The sequence below is a fragment of the Lathyrus oleraceus genome, chromosome 1 (genome assembly GCF_024323335.1).
Source record: "Lathyrus oleraceus cultivar Zhongwan6 chromosome 1, CAAS_Psat_ZW6_1.0, whole genome shotgun sequence".
NCBI lineage: Eukaryota > Viridiplantae > Streptophyta > Magnoliopsida > Fabales > Fabaceae > Lathyrus > Lathyrus oleraceus.
The window spans coordinates 2,949,482-2,957,308 of NC_066579.1; the positions used below are offsets into that span (position 1 = coordinate 2,949,482).

Here is a 7,827-nt window from a genome sequence, read left to right on the forward strand (position 1 = left end):
TTAAAACTTGCATGACTATTAGCTTTTAGGTTCATGACTTTTACTCTAATTGTTCTTGCGACATGTTATAGGTAGAAGTTTTGTTCCTGTTAGAATGGCTACCACCCAAACATAAAGATTTCCAACTTTTGTTATATTCTAACATGGTTTCTATTCTTCTTAAGATAATCTGATATCATCATCTACATTCACTACAATTCTCCAACGAAATGGAACCACCTGCTAACTCCAATAAAGAAATTGCAGCTTTGGCACGACGTAAAAGGAAGCAAATTCTTAAAGATAGAAGATCGAAAAAACTCCGAAACATAGATAACTTTTATAACCACTATGAAGCTTCTCAGATGTACTACGCTCCATCGAGGCCAATCATCAGAACACCACTGTCTAATATAACTTCAACTGTTCTTAATGAAAGAAATATGTTTTCACATTCTCCTGGAATTGTAACAGGCAGTGGTATTTCAATAAAGAATTTTGAAAGTGTCTCTACAAAACAGGCTGCGGCTTTTGCACGGGAAAGGAGAAAACAAATTCTGCAAAGAAGAATCTCACAATCTCATGATGAGAACTTTGACAAGAATTCTCCAAGTTGTTTCAGGATCAATACTCCATCATTTACTCATTTAGTAACACCACCTTCCAATATAACTTCTCCACATTCTAATGCAAGAAACTTGAACATGAGTGCGCAACCAAGTACTTCTGCTTACAAATCCAAAAAACAACTGAATGTGGGTGCTATTCAATCCATGAGTGTGAAACTTTTAAATTATTTTGCCAATGAGAATCATGATCCCTCTTCTTCATCCACACCCAATTCTCCTGTACATGATGCATCTACTTTCAATTTTGTTCCAAATTTTAACATTGCTATGCATAACTCTGTTGATGATACATCCACTGATGATTCTATCAGTGACAGCTCTTGCGAATTTAATGTTGCAGATGGAAATTATGATTCCAGTTCCAGTCTTGATGATGACGAAGCCTTTCAATACAATTCCTCATCAATTGATTCTTGCAATATTGGTATGTTTAACTCTAACATTTGTTTTACTTATAACTTTTCATTTAACAGACTTAGCAAATTTAATAAATGCATTATAATATTCAAAAACGTTTCTTTTAAATAGATTATTCTGATATTGGTGATCCTACGGTTGAGTGCACACATTGTGGAGCACTTATGTGGTATCAAGAAAAAACGAAGAAAGGAAAGAATTGTTCAGTTCCTAAGTTCCAACTATGTTGCGGAAACGGAAAAGTTGTTTTGCCACTTTTGAAAACACCACCATTATTACTTCGGCGTTTATTGTTTGATAATAGCGAAAGCGAAAGTATAAATTATCAGCAATATTGTCGATTGTACAACATGATATTTGCTTTTACATCATCGGGTATGAAGGTCGACAACATATTTCAAGATGGAAGGGGACCACCTAATCTAAGAATACATGGACAAGTCTGCCATCAGATTGGGAGCATGCTTCCTTTACCTGGAGAATCTCTAAAGTTTGCTCAACTATACATTTTCGACACCGACAATGAGGTTCATAATAGAATTGAAGCAATAGGGTGAGTTTATATTCTTCATACGATTTACTTCATGATTAAAAATTCCATAATTCTAAAAAATATGCCATCACAGTATACTATTAATAGATTTTGAATAGACTAACCTTTGGAAAATCAATATGCAGGAACAACCCCTATATTATTCCAGATACTGTTAAAAGATTGAAGCTTATGTTGGATAAGTTCAACACACATGCTAAGTCTTTTAGGATGGCAGCAGATAGATTGAAAAATTGCAGCTTACCTGATCTTAAGTTGAAATTAATCTCTGACAGATCAACAGACGGCAGGATCTACAACCATCCAACTGTTTCAGAGGTCGTCGCACTTATCGTTGGTGATGTTGATACAGGTCATAAAAGAGATATTCTTCTTGAGAGACAGAGTGGACAACTGAAAAGAATAAGTGAGTTTCATCCAAGTTATTTGTCATACCAGTATCCGCTGTTGTTTCCTTACGGTGAAGATGGATTTAGAGTTGGCGTTCTTCTTAGGGAAACTAATTCAAAAAAACCAATGAAGAGGAATAAGCTTACAATTAGAGAATGGCTTGCTTTTAGGATTCAATCTAGGAATAATGAAGCACAAACACTATTACTGTCAAGAAGGTTGTTTCAACAATTCTTGGTTGATGGATTTACGATGATGGAGTCCCAAAGATTAAATTATATAAGAAAACATCAAAAAAGGTTGCATGTTTCTAAATATGGCAATTTGAATGATGGAGAACAGAATGCCAACACTCAAGGTTCCAACAAAGGTAAAAGAGTCGTTTTACCGTCGACTTATGTTGGAAGTCGAAGGTTCATGGAACAACTTTATTTTGATGGCATGGCTATTTGTAGTCACTTTGGTTTTCCGGATCTTTTTATCACATTTACTTGCAATCCTAACTGGCCTGAAATTCAGAGATTGGTTGCCAAAAATAACTTGAATTCTCAAGATCGTCCGAATATCATTTATAGAGTCTTCAAGATTAAGTTTGATGAGTTGTTGTGTGATCTAACAAAAAAGCATGTGTTAGGGAGAGTTGTTGCATGTAAGTTTTAATTCTAATTATTTTATCTAATGATATACGTATTATCCGAATATTTAATGATAAACTCATTTTATTGCAGATATATACACAATTGAATTTCAAAAGCGGGGTTTACCACATTCCCATATCCTTCTATTCTTGTATCCCTCCAGCAAGTATCCAACTCCAGATGATATAGACAAGATCATTTCAACAGAGATACCAACAGAACAAGATGATAAGACACTATATGATTTGGTAAAGACACATATGATCCATGGTCCATGTGGTATAGCAAACAGGTCTTCACCCTGCATGAAAGATGGAAAGTGCTCAAAATACTTTCCCAAAAAGTTTCAGCCCCAGACCATTGTTGATCAAGATGGATATCCTATGTACCGAAGAAGAGAAACCGGTAATACGGTTATGAAAAAACAAGTTCAACTTGATAACAGGTATGTAGTTCCTTATAATCCATATTTGTTGAAAAAATATCAAGCACACGTCAATATGGAATGGTGTAATCAGAGTACTTCTATTAAGTACTTATTTAAGTATATTAACAAAGGTTATGATAGAATTACTGCTGCGGTTGTCCAAACTGAATCTGATGGAACTTCGGTCATAAGAAATGTTGATGAAATCAAGCAATATCTTGATTGTAGATATGTCTCACCAAGTGAAGCGTGTTGGAGGCTTTTTTCATTTCCTATTCATGGTAGGTCACCAGCAGTTGAGAGGTTGTACTTCCATCTTGAGGGAGATAATTTTGTTTACTATACTGATTATGAATTGATTGATGAGGTGCTTGACAAACCAAGTGTGAAAGAATCAATGTTTACGGCGTGGATGGAAGCAAACAAAATATACTTTGAGGCACAAAATTTAACTTACTCTTAATTTCTGACGAAGTTTGTATATGATAGAAGATATAGACGGTGGAGACCACGAAAAAGGGGTCATACTATTGGCCGCCTAATTTGGGTTCCTCCAAGTACCGGTGAGTTGTATTATTTGAGAATGATGCTGACAGTTGTCAAGGGCCCTACTTGCTATGAAGATATAAAATTCATTGATGGAAAGGTTCAGGATAGCTTTAGGGATGCATGCTTCCATATGGGATTTCTTAACGATGACAGTGAATATGTTGCAGCGATAAATGAAGCAAAAGATTGGGGTTCTGGACATTTTTTGAGAAAGTTATTTGTTACGATGTTGCTATCCGGTACAGTGAATAGGCCACGTCATGTTTGGGAACAAACCTGGAGGACTTTATCTGACGGTATTTTATATCAACAGAGACAGAATACTAATAGAAGAGGTAAATTTCCATTATTTGTTTTTCCTTTGAAGAAATAGTTTTGGTCTGCACTATATGCAATAGTCTGAATATTTATTTAACTTATTTTATTTTATAGAGAATGTCTTTACTAATTATCAAAATATTTAATATCTTTCATATATGAATTTGTGTTGACCCATATGTTTTATATTAATTAATTAGCTCTGCGCATCATAAAACTAAGTGTAAACAGAATTTGATTAATATTACATCATATATTATATGTTAACTATTAAGTAACTAATGGCAGACATGATTAAGATACATACAATACCTATTTGTTAAATATTACCTAACAATTCATATATATCCTACATTTTGTAAGTATGTTGTTCCTTACAGGAACATTATATGCATTCATATTCCTAACTAATTAAAATACAATTTTGTGTTGAATTTGATCTTCAAATTTTAGAATAATGTTTCTAAGCTGAATCTAACTACTTATCTAATGCTATCCGTTGAAATTTTTGTAATAATATTAGATATACACTTTCAGGTTGTATATGTATTTTATGATATATATTCAAATTGTTACTATATAACTGCTTATAAAATGTTGACAGAATTGCAACTATCAGACACTGAGTTAAAGAATTTGACACCCATTGAGATTAAAAATATGATGCAATCAAATAGAAGAAGTTTACATGAATTTACATGTATGCCATATCCGGATAGCTATGTCACAAAGCATGTTGGCAACCGACTGATTTACGACGAACTTGATTACAATGCTGAGAAAGAGCAAAAGAATTTCGAAGAGCTTTTTCATGCACTTACAGGTGACATATTTTATTTTTATTATGAATTTAAAAATCTCTTATATTTTTTCTACTTATAATTATAACTTGATAATTTAAAGATGAACAACTTGCAATATATCATACCATCATGGATGTTGTCAACAAAAAAAGAGGAGGTGTGTTTTTTTTACATGGTTACGGAGGAACCGGCAAAACTTTCATGTGGAGAACACTATCAAGTGCCCTTCGTTCACAGAAAAAAATTGTTCTTACTGTTGCTTCAAGTGGGATAGCATCATTATTATTGCCAGGTGGAAGAACCGCACATTCAAAGTTCAAAATACCCGTGCCAACACTTGACAACTCAACTTGCAATATCGACAAAGACACTGATCATTCACAACTACTTGAAGCCACCGATGTCATAATATGGGATGAAGCACCTATGTCTCATAGGCACTGCTTTGAGGCATTGGATAAAACCCTAAAAGATGTCATGAGCAAAAAGGGTTTCCAAAATGCAATTTTTGGTGGAAAGGTTGTTGTTTTCGGAGGAGATTTCCGACAGATTCTTCCAGTTGTTCCTAGAGCAAGTCGTTCTGATATTGTCCATGCATCTATTAGCTCATCCTATGTTTAGGAATATTGTCAAGTTCTAAAGCTCACAAAGAATATGAGACTTCAACATGGAAGGGATAATACAAGTTCTGATGAACTAGCAAAATTCTCAAAATGGATATTGCAAGTTGGTGATGGTAAGATTTCTGAACCAAATGATGGATTGGTTGATATAGAAATTCCAAAAGAACTATTGATTTCAAATTTTGAAGATCCAATAAGGGCTATCGTTGATTACACATATCCGAATTTGTTGGAAAAATTTCAAGATGTTACGTTCTTACAAGGAAAAGCCATTCTTGCCTCAACCATTGAAGTTGTGGATAGAATCAATAATTACATATTGGATCTGATACCAGGTAAATGTTAGTTAGCTTTTATCTTTTCTAAACATAAAACAATACACTATAGCAATTATTTTTAATAATTTTTTATGTTTTGTTTTATGAACGGATATTTCAGGGGAAGAGAAAGAGTATTTGAGTTTCGATTCAATTGATAGAACAGACACAACTTATAATGAATCTTATGAAGTTTTAACTCCTGAATTTCTTAGTAAATTAAGAACATCAGGAATTCCAAATCATAAGATCAAATTGAAGGTCGGTACACCTATTATGCTAATGAGAAATTTGGACCAGGTTGATGGACTGTGCAATGGAACAAGATTAATTGTTACAAGGTTAGCAAATCATGTCATAGAGGCAAAGATCATGTCTGGAAAGAACATAGGTAACATTTTTTACATTCCAAGAATGTCTATGTCACCGTGTGATTCACCTTGGCCATTTAAGTTGATTCGGAGACAATTTCCAATAATTGTCTCCTATGCAATGACAATTAATAAATCCCAAGGTCAATCACTTGATAGTGTTGGATTGTACTTGCCTACTCCAGTATTTAGTCATGGTCAGTTGTATGTTGCTATTTCACGAGTTAAGAGCAAAAGTGGGCTAAAAATCCTAATCCATGACAAGGACAATTCACCGTGTTCGACTACTACAAATGTTGTGTACAAGGAGGTCTTCGAAGCACTTGGTTAACCGGTAAGCTTTTTATCTTATTATATTTTGACAACAATTTAATTACTTTCTACTTTATTCAATAACTTTTTTTCTTACCTCGACTATATGAAATTAAATAAATTATCATGCTTACTGTATATGAGTCAAATGGTTCTTTTGTATGAACATCCTTCTAATGCTTTATGCTACTAATGTTATTTTACTTTTCATCTTATGAGACATTCACTTAAACTCATGAATTGTATTTGTTTGTCATGCAGGCATGCTAGCCATCATGTGGTCACACACAATTCAATTGAATGAGACTCCTTGATCCTCATTCGGCCAAAGACACAGTTGTTTGTTAACTTTTGATAGCAATTTTTTTACTTTGAATAATTGGACTATGGTTGAAATTTCTATTGTTTTTTTATTTAAGAATGTTTCAAATTTCAATTTATTTTAGTTTTAAATTCATTTTAGTTTTAAGATCCAGAATACTTTTCGAACTAAAGTTTACTATGCTATTTGTCCAGAATAGCTATATAAATCTGCCCTTTTATTTTATCCAACATTTTCACACAAATGTTTCTCACATATTAAATGATTCATTAATTTGACAACAAAAAAATGTTCGCTCGCATATTTTATAAAAAAATTGTTTATGCAATATATTTTTAATTATATAAATATAATGAACTTAATAAATATATATAAATTTGAAAAGTAATAGTGACAATCATATAATATAAATCCCGACGGAACCCGTGCGATATCGCACGGGTATCCCACTAGTTATATATATTTTTCTTTCCTTTCCTTTCCCACGTCGGTACTTAACGCTCTTTGAATTAGTTTAGGAACTCGTGATTGAGGGATATAGCTCTTTTCTCAATGTAACGACTTAAAGAAAAAGGAAGTCATTGTCAAGAGCTATCATTTGAATCTCAACCAAGCTTTCATAGTTCAATAACAAATTTTGCATGTCCATTGGAACAATATACCCAATGCCACTAAAGTTTTCCAATCAACGAGGTAAAAGAATTCAGAATTTTTTTAAAATAATCATGTTTTAAAAAAAATCGAAAATAATCAATAATTAAAAAAAAACACTAAAATTATCAAGTTTTGAAGAGGACGCACCAGATGAATTGGCGCATCCCCAATGCATTAAGAGGAGGCGCCAATAGAATTGGCGCATGCATTGGACTCCTCATGAGGAGGCGCCAATGCTATTGACGCATGCATCGGCCCTCACGAGGAGGCGCCAATGCTCCTGGCGCCTAGGTGCAATGGATGGTGTATGCACCAATTCATCTGGCGCATACACCCCTTGTATTTTTTTTTTAATTTTTTTTAATTTTTTAATTTTTTTTAATTTTTAATTTTATTTATTTAATAAATAAAAAATAGTAATGGAAAAAATAAATTTATTGATGATGTAATAATTAGTTACATTGCACTGACAATAAACTAATGACCGGTCCGATTACAACACCCCTTATTCCACATCCAGGTGCG

General features: G+C 33.3%; 1 pseudogene; it reads left to right on the forward strand.

Annotated features, from left to right (window-relative positions):
- The first annotated feature begins 209 nt into the window (after window positions 1–209).
- On the forward strand, window positions 210–6,345 carry LOC127086569 (uncharacterized; annotated as a pseudogene).
- The last annotated feature ends 1,482 nt before the right edge of the window (window positions 6,346–7,827 follow it).